Source organism: Anoplopoma fimbria, unplaced genomic scaffold (genome assembly GCF_027596085.1).
Source record: "Anoplopoma fimbria isolate UVic2021 breed Golden Eagle Sablefish unplaced genomic scaffold, Afim_UVic_2022 Un_contig_10337_pilon_pilon, whole genome shotgun sequence".
Classification (NCBI taxonomy): domain Eukaryota; kingdom Metazoa; phylum Chordata; class Actinopteri; order Perciformes; family Anoplopomatidae; genus Anoplopoma; species Anoplopoma fimbria.
This window is the reverse complement of record NW_026547739.1, coordinates 54054-63237: the sequence shown is the minus strand read 5'-3', so window position 1 is coordinate 63237 and position 9184 is coordinate 54054. Positions and strand designations below refer to the sequence as shown.

The 9184-nt window shown below is 44.4% G+C and overlaps 1 pseudogene; it reads right to left on the bottom strand.

Moving 5' to 3' along the window:
• Window positions 1-741: 741 nt before the first annotated feature.
• Window positions 742-5840, bottom strand: LOC129114359 (7SK snRNA methylphosphate capping enzyme-like; annotated as a pseudogene).
• Between the last annotated feature and the right edge of the window lie 3344 nt (window positions 5841-9184).

Below are 9184 nucleotides of genomic sequence, written 5' to 3'. Positions count from 1 at the left end.
AGTATAGTAGTAGTTGTAGTAGTACTACAGTACGAGTATACACTCAGGTTACTACATCATGTTCCATGTATTTATATTCAGAAATTTAAATATTAAAATATATATTAACATGAGTTAATGATTTAAATACTTAAGCTATATACTTTATTATGAGGTCATCATTTAAATAATTAAACTATATCTTTTTTGAGGTAATAATTTAAATAATTAAACTATATATTAATATGAAGTTGTGATTTGATAAATATTTCTCAGCGATTAAAGGACTATTAATGATGTCATTAACACGTCTAATAATCAATAAAGGAAATATTAATATGAATTATAAGAGTATTTTAATCCAACAATGGAAGCTGGATTAGTTTCTATGTGATGACTGATGATTTTATTGGTTTATTCTCTGATTATTTCTTTATTCTGTGAAACTTCAGAGGACGAACGAACTAAACGAACTGAGAGGAACCGAAGAGTGAAACTCAGAGAGAACATCGTAAACTGAAGGTTAATAAACCAACGTTCTCTACAGAGGAGAGCTATGATCTGAGAACTGTTATGTTCATAAACTACTTTATTTACTTTATAGATCGGTGAAGAACGGAACCAAACGGGGTTTGATCTCAGCTCCACGGTTCCGGTTCTTCATCGTTCTCATGTGGAACGTTTACAAGAGAGAACTTTGTGAGAACGTTGTGAGAACGTTGTGAGAACGTTGTGAGAACGTTGTGAGAACGTCGGTTCAGACTTTGAGCTGTGGATAAATTCCTCAGAGACAGAACGTCAGCGACAGCTTTAATCTCAAATAAACAGTTAAACAATAAAATGTTTAGAAAACCGACGTGTCACTTCCTGTCAGTGTCCATCCACAGTTACCCACAATGCTTTGCTCTGGCTTGATGAGCGAGTGACAACCAATCACATTCACAGAAACCGACTCCGTCCAATCAGACTGCGGTTTGTCACCGTCCCTGATGTGATGTCATCAAACGGACTCCACTGTTCAACCAATCAGCTGCGAGCTCACGAGTCAAATATACAGCGTCCAATCAGCTGCCTCCTCCCGCCTGTCAGTCACAGTCCAGGGGCGGTTTCCATGGAAACAGGCATCTCAAAGTGAGACGTGTCATATCGTGTCCTGGTGACATCACTTCCTCTGGGCGGGGCCTTTGTGGAACAGGTAGACTGGACGCTGGTTACCTGGAAGGATGAGCCAATCAGATCCTCGTCAGAGTGGGCACCTGTGTGTGTGTGTGTGTGTGTGTGTGTGTACCTGTGTGTACCTGTGTGTGTACCTGTGTGTGTACCTGTGTGTGTGTGTGTGTACCTGTGTGTTTACCTGTGTGTGTGTGTGTGTGTGTGTGTGTGTGTGTGTGTGTGTACCTGTGTGTGTGTGTGTGTGTACCTGTGTGTGTACCTGTGTGTGTACCTGTGTGCGCGTGTACCTGTGTGTGTGCACCTGTGTGTGTGTACCTGTGTGTGTGTGTACCTGTGTGTTTACGTGTGTGTGTGTGTGTGTGTGTGTGTGTGTGTGTGTGTGTGTGTGTGTGTGTGTGTGTGTGTGTGTGTGTGGGTGTTAGTGTGTGTGTGTACCTGTGTGTGTGATGAGTCTGTACGAGGTGAAGCCCACGCTGTCAGTCAGGTAGAAGGTGAACTGTTCAGGTCTCAGTCTCAAACTCCTGAAGTTACGATCTGTCGCCTCCTGAAACAGACAAGTTTGTTTTACTGTGTAGTTAACACACTACAGACAGAATACATACATCTATTCATATATGTGTGTTATATAGTAACGTTATATAGTAACATTATATAGTAACGTTACTATATAACGTTAGCAGCACCGCTAACGGACAGAGGTTCAGTTCAGTTACATTATGATGCGTTCAGGCCTTGTTCAGTTAAAATGAGTATTGTCAGAAGGTAAATTATAACGTTATCATGATGTGTTTAATGTAAACTGTAAAATGTAGTGTTGGTGATGAACTAGAATAAATGCAGTAGTTTGAAGGAGATGTTTTCACATTAATATAAATAGATATTAGAGATGAATTATGATGTTTAACTTCCTAACACGAGCTCTAAACTGATGATAACACATCATTAACACTAATGACGACTCGGCTTATTTAATTAGTTCTGTGTAAACGTGTTACCGAGGCCCTCCTGCTGCGGCTGTAGCTGCTCCATGGTTGTGGCTCCAGCATGAATAATCCGCCCGGCGACAGGCTCTGATAGGCTCGTCTAAACAGAGTGACCACGCCCCCGTCGCCAGAACGCAGCTGCACCCATTTGGTCACGCCCAGACACATGATGACGTCATACTGACCCCGCCCAGGCCACCACTCCCCGACACGTAGTCCCCCTGTGGGAGGAGTCAGAGCCGTGATGTCAGCAGAGTGATGAGGTCACAGACTCATTGAACACTGGATCCAGGTGTGTGAGGAACACTCACCTGGATGAAGCTGACGTTGTCGGGGAACCTGGAGGAGGACGATGAAGATGAGTGGAGGAGAGGAGGAGCAGAGAGAGGACCTCGACTCACCCTGAAGGAGAGGGGGAGGGAGAGGAGAGACAGAGCCTGCTCCACCTCCTCCACCATCTTCTCATTCTCCTCCTCCATCTTCTTCATCTCCTCCTCCTTCTTCCTTGGAGGAGAGGAAGAGGAGGCTCCCGGCGTTCCTCTCCTCCTCCTCTCCTCCACCACTAGGTCATGTGACAGGAAGTGCCTGAGGTTCTGCTTGGCGGCGTGGACCAATCGCCGGTCTAGCTCCACCCCCAGGATGTGGGCGGGGTCAAACCTCCGGGCGACGGCCAGCGTCAGGTGACCGGCCCCGCAGCCCACGTCCAGCACCTTCTTGTCTCTGAACCAATCGGCTTGCAGGAGGCAGAGCCGCGGGTCCTGCTCCGCCCCGACGTGCCCCTCCCACCCGTCACCGTAGAAACCGTGGTAACCGTAGTAACAGGTGTGGTTGCCGTACTGGTAGCGGTGCTTGTCCTTCTTCTTCTTCTCTGGTGTCTGAGTGGAGCCGGACTGAGGTCCTCCACACCTGACGGAGGCAGCACGGAGATCATGTGACCTGGCAGCCAATCAGATTACAGGATTTTACTTCACTTCAGGTGTAACACTCACCTGCCGGCTTTAGCTCCTCCCACCAGCGGCGTCTCGAATCTGGTTGGCTGAGCTGCGGTTGCCATGGTATCGCTGCTGGCAGCGCAGTCCGCCGACCTCGTGGAGGTGGTGCGCCGCCGTCTGCGTTGGCGACCGTCGCCATGGTTACCGGGCTTGTGAGCGTGTCCCGGTGGAGGGTGGGTGTGTCTCCTGGGGAGGATGGGGGGCGGGGCTACGTCTTCCCGACAGGTGATGGCCGTGTTGAGTTCACAGGGCAGAGGAGACGCTGAAACGCTGCCCTCTCTGGTCACCGGAGGAACTGCACACAACAAACGCCTTTAAACCCAACGCACCTTTAAACCCAACGCACCTTTAACTTCCTCTCCGTCATCTCAGAGACAAACGAGTCAGTGAAGCTGTTCCAGTCTCACCTGTCGGTCCAGCTGTGGGGGGAAACAGTCGAGCTGGTATCACCTCCCTCTCTCCTCCCCCTCCTCCTGCTCCTCCTCCCTCTCCTCCCCCTCCTCCTCCTCCTGCTCCATGGTGTCGGTTCCTGTGTCTCCTCCTGGACTTCACGGGGGGACAGCAGAACCCCCCTTCCCGTCCCCGCCCCCTCCCTTCAGGTTCAGGGGGTCGGTGATGTCTCGGGGAACCAGGATCTCTACGGGGTCTGCGCCCCGCGACGGCAGGGGTGAGCACGTTGGAGTCTCCTGATTGGTCGCCCTGAGGAGGAAGGATGGCGTTAGACGGAGCAGAGAGGCAGAGAGTGGACTGAAGGTGGAGCTTCGTACCTGTTGACGTCTTCGTCCAGCAGCGAGTTCAGGTTCAGAGGGTCGAAGATGTTCCCGCCCAGCAGGAAGTGACTCGGCAGAACGGGCTCTGATTGGCTGTCGCTGATGGCGCGGCGGCGGCGCTTGGCCGGCCCCTTGAAGCCGACGCCCATGGAGTATCGCCTCTTAGCGATTTGGTGAGCGGGGGGGCGGAGGCAACGGGGTCTGACTGTTGCCCGGCAACTGGAGGCCATTCTTAGCACGCAGGGGCGGGCCTTGGCCGGCTGCTCTGATAGGCTGACCTCGTGAGGGAGGACAGCCTCTTTGTCCAATGACATCCTGATCATCTTCAACCTGAGGACAGATCGGCCAATCACAGAGTAACAATCAGATTCACCAGCTCATCACACAGCAGAGACGATATCATGATATCGATCAATCAGTTAGTGATCGATCAGTTATCAATACTCTCTGCTGTCGGATTGTCATCAAGTTTAAGCGTTGTACAGAAGAGGCTTTGTTGTGAATATGTAATATATGTTAATATGTAAAGTATATCTAATGTACTTTATAATACCCTGATTAAAAACATAAATACCTAATCAATAAAAAGTGAACAGGTGTTCAGTTTTCTAAATAAACATATAAAACATGAGTGATGTCATGACTTCTCCTTCACTGTATTTACAGCTACAGCTGAAACCATTAAGCCATTAATCAATATGTCAATTAATCAATTAGTCTGTTAATCAATTAGTCTGTTAATCAATTAGTCTGAATTCTTCAATTAATTTATTTCAATTGTACTTTTAAATACTGTTACTTTGGTAAAAGTAATAATACCAGTCTCTAAAAAGATACTAGCAGTACAATCACTAATACCAGACTGAGAATACTCTGAGTATTCTTCACAGCTCTGTATTTGGACTAACTTGTAGGAGTATTTTCAGTGTAGTATTAGTACTTTACTTTACCTGTAACATAGTATCCTAACAGTGTAGTATTAGCACTGTACTTCAGTAGTATTAGTACTTTACTTCAGTAGTATTAGTACTGTACTGCAGTAGTATTAGCACTGTACTTCAGTAGTATTAGTACAGTAGTATTAGTACTGTAGTATAACTTCAGTAGTAGTAGTACAGTAGTAGTAGTAGTAGTACAGTAGTAGTAGTACTACAGTAGTAGTAGTACTTGTGTACTTTATACTCACTCTGTGCTGTTGGTCCACTTGTATTAGTACTGTACTACATACATAGTAGTAGTAGTAGTATAGTAGTAGTAGTACTACAGTAGTAGTAGTAGTAGTATAGTAGTAGTACAGTAGTAGTACTTGTGTACAGTAGTAGTACTTGTGTACTTTATACTCACTCTGTGCTGTTGGTCCACTTGTTGTCCTCTGTATTAGTACTGTAGTAGTAGTATTAGTACAGTAGTAGTAGTATAGTAGTAGTAGTAGTAGTAGTATAGTAGTAGTAGTAGTAGTAGTAGTAGTAGTAGTACAGTAGTAGTATAGTAGTAGTACAGTAGTAGTAGTAGTAGTAGTAGTAGTACAGTAGTAGTACTTGTGTACAGTAGTAGTAGTACTTTATACTCACTCTGTAGTACTGTAGTACAGTAGTAGTAGTACTTGTAGTACAGTAGTAGTAGTAGTACAGTAGTAGTAGTAGTACAGTAGTAGTACAGTAGTAGTACTTGTGTACAGTAGTAGTACTTTGTGTAGTAGTATTTGTGTACTTTATACTCACTCTGTGCTGTTGGTCCACTTGTTGTCCTCTGATTCCTCATTCACGCGGTCCTCCTCTGGCCCCGCCCCCTCTCTCTGTCTCCACCAATCACGGAGCGGCCTCATGAATAATTAACACTGTTAGCTTCTGCTAGCCGCGTCCGGCTAACCTGCAGGAAGTCGCTAGCATGGAGCTAAAGCCACGCACGCGCACACACGCACGCACACACACAACCGCTCTGTGTGCGCGTGCGTGAGATGAGTAATGACTTCTACTGAAGTGTTAGCTTAGCCTCGACTAGCTGCTAGCTGCTGTTAGCTTAGCCTCGACTAGCTGCTCCATGGTGAAGCCGCAGAGCTGAGCTGGGTCGCTCCTAAAACGCGACCAATCAGAGGCCCGCTCGGCTCTAGCGGGCCTCTGATTGGTCGCAGCTCTGGGGGCGGGAAACACTGAGGAGAGAGGCGCCCTGAGCGATGCCTGACAGGAAACAGACCCTGAGCCTCTTATAGACTGACCCTCTTATAGACTGACCCTCTTTATAGACTGACTATAGACTGACCCTCTTATAGACTGACCCTCTTATAGACTGACCCTCTTATAGACTGACCCTCTTTATAGACTGACTATAGACTGACCCTCTTATAGACTGACCCTCTTATAGACTGACTCTCTTATAGACTGACCCTCTTTATAGACTGACTCTTATAGACTGACCCTCTTATAGACTGACCCTCTTTATAGACTGACTATAGACTGACCCTCTTATAGACTGACCCTCTTATAGACTGACCCTCTTATAGACTGACCCTCTTTATAGACTGACTATAGACTGACCCTCTTATAGACTGACTATAGACTGACTCTTTATAGACTGACCCTCTTATAGACTGACTATAGACTGACCCCTCTTTATAGACTGACCCTCTTTATAGACTGACTTTATAGACTTTTTATAGACTGACTATAGACTGACCCTCTTTATAGACTGACTCCCTTTATAGACTGACTCTTTATAGACTGACCCTCTTATAGACTGACCCTCTTATAGACTGACCCTCTTTATAGACTGACTCTTTTATAGACTGACCCTCTTTATAGACTGACTCTCTTATAGACTGACTCTTTATAGACTGACTCTCTTTATAGACTGACTCTTTTATAGACTGACTATAGACTGACCCTCTTTATAGACTGACCCTTTATAGATAGACTGACTCTTTATAGACTGACCCTCTTTATAGACTGACTCTTTATAGACTGACCCTGACTTTTATAGACTGACTCTTTATAGACTTTATAGACTGACTCTTTATAGACTGACCCTCTTTATAGACTGACCCTCTTTATAGACTGACCCTCTTTATAGACTGACTATAGACTGACCCTCTTTATAGACTGACTCTTTATAGACTGACCCTCTTATAGACTGACCCTGACTAACTCTCTTTATAGACTGACTCTCTTTATAGACTGACCCTCTTTATAGACTGACTCTCTTTATAGACTGACTATAGACTGACCCTCTTTATAGACTGACTCTTTATAGACTGACCCTCTTTATAGACTGACTATAGACTGACCCTCTTTATAGACTGACTCTCTTTATAGACTGACCCTCTTTATAGACTGACTCTCTTTATAGACTGACTCTTTATAGACTGACCCTCTTTATAGACTGACTCTCTTTATAGACTGACCCTCTTTATAGACTGACCCTCTTTATAGACTGACCCTCTTTATAGACTGACCTCTTTATAGACTGACTCTTTATAGACTGACTGACTGACCTCTTTATAGACTGACCCTCTTTATAGACTGACCCTTTTATAGACTGACTCTTTATAGACTGACCCTCTTTATAGACTAACCCTCTTTATAGACTGACCCTCTTTATAGACTAGCCCTCTTTATAGACTGACCCTCTTTATAGACTAACCCTTTATAGACTGACTATAGACTGACCCTCTTTATAGACTGACCCTCTTTATAGACTGACTCTTTATAGACTAACCCTCTTTATAGACTCTCTTTATAGACTGACTCTCTTTATAGACTAACCCTCTTTATAGACTGACCCTCTTTATAGACTGACTCTCTTTAGAGACTAACCCTGACTCTCTTTATAGACTGACTCTCTTTAGAGACTAACCCTCTTTATAGACTCTCTTTATAGACTGACTCTCTTTAGAGACTAACCCTGACTCTTCTCTTTAGAGACTAACCCTGACTCTCTTTATAGACTAACCCTGACTCTCTTTATAGACTAACCCTGACTCTTTTAGAGACTAACCCTGACTCTCTTTATTGACTAACCCTGACTCTCTTTATAGACTGACTCTCTTTAGAGACAAACCCTGATTCTCTTTAGAGACTAACCCTGACTCTCTTTAGAGACTAACCCTGACTCTCTTTATAGACTGACTCTCTTTAGAGACTAACCCTGACTCTCTTTAGAGACTAACCCTGACTCTCTTTATAGACTGACTCTCTTTATAGACTGAATCTCTTTAGAGACTAACCCTGACTCTCTTTAGAGACTAACCCTGACTCTCTTTATTGACTAACCCTGACTCTCTTTATAGACTGACTCTCTTTAGAGACAAACCCTGATTCTCTTTAGAGACTAACCCTGACTCTCTTTAGAGACTAACCCTGACTCTCTTTAGAGACTAACCCTGACTTTTTATAGACTAACCCTGACTCTCTTTATAGACTGACTCTCTTTAGAGACTAACCCTGACTCTCTTTAGAGACTAACCCTGACTCTCTTTATAGACTGACTCTCTTTATAGACTGAATCTCTTTAGAGACTAACCCTGACTCTCTTTATAGACTAACCCTGACTCTCTTTAGAGACTGAATCTCTTTATAGACTAACCCTGACTCTCTTTATAGACTGACCCTCTTTATAGACTGACCCTTTATAGACTGACTCTTTATAGACTGACCCTCTTTATAGACTAACCCTCTTTATAGACTGACCCTCTTTATAGACTAACCCTCTTTATAGACTGACCCTCTTTATAGACTAACCCTGACTCTCTTTATAGACTGACTCTCTTTATAGACTGACCCTCTTTATAGACTAACCCTCTTTATAGACTAACCCTGACTCTCTTTATAGACTGACTCTCTTTAGAGACTAACCCTCTTTATAGACTGACCCTCTTTATAGACTGACTCTCTTTAGAGTCTAACCCTGACTCTCTTTATAGACTGACTCTCTTTAGAGACTAACCCTGACTCTCTTTATAGACTGACTCTCTTTAGAGACTAACCCTGACTCTCTTTAGAGACAAACCCTGACTCTCTTTATAGACTGACTCTCTTTAGAGACTAACCCTGACTCTCTTTATAGACTGACTCTCTTTATAGACTAACCCTGATTCTCTTTAGAGACTAACCCTGACTCTCTTTATAGACTAACCCTGACTCTCTTTAGAGACTAACCCTGACTCTCTTTAGAGACTAACCCTGACTCTCTTTATAGACTGACTCTCTTTAGAGACAAACCCTGATTCTCTTTAGAGACTAACCCTGACTCTCTTTATAGACTGACTCTCTTTATAGACTAACCCTGACTCTCT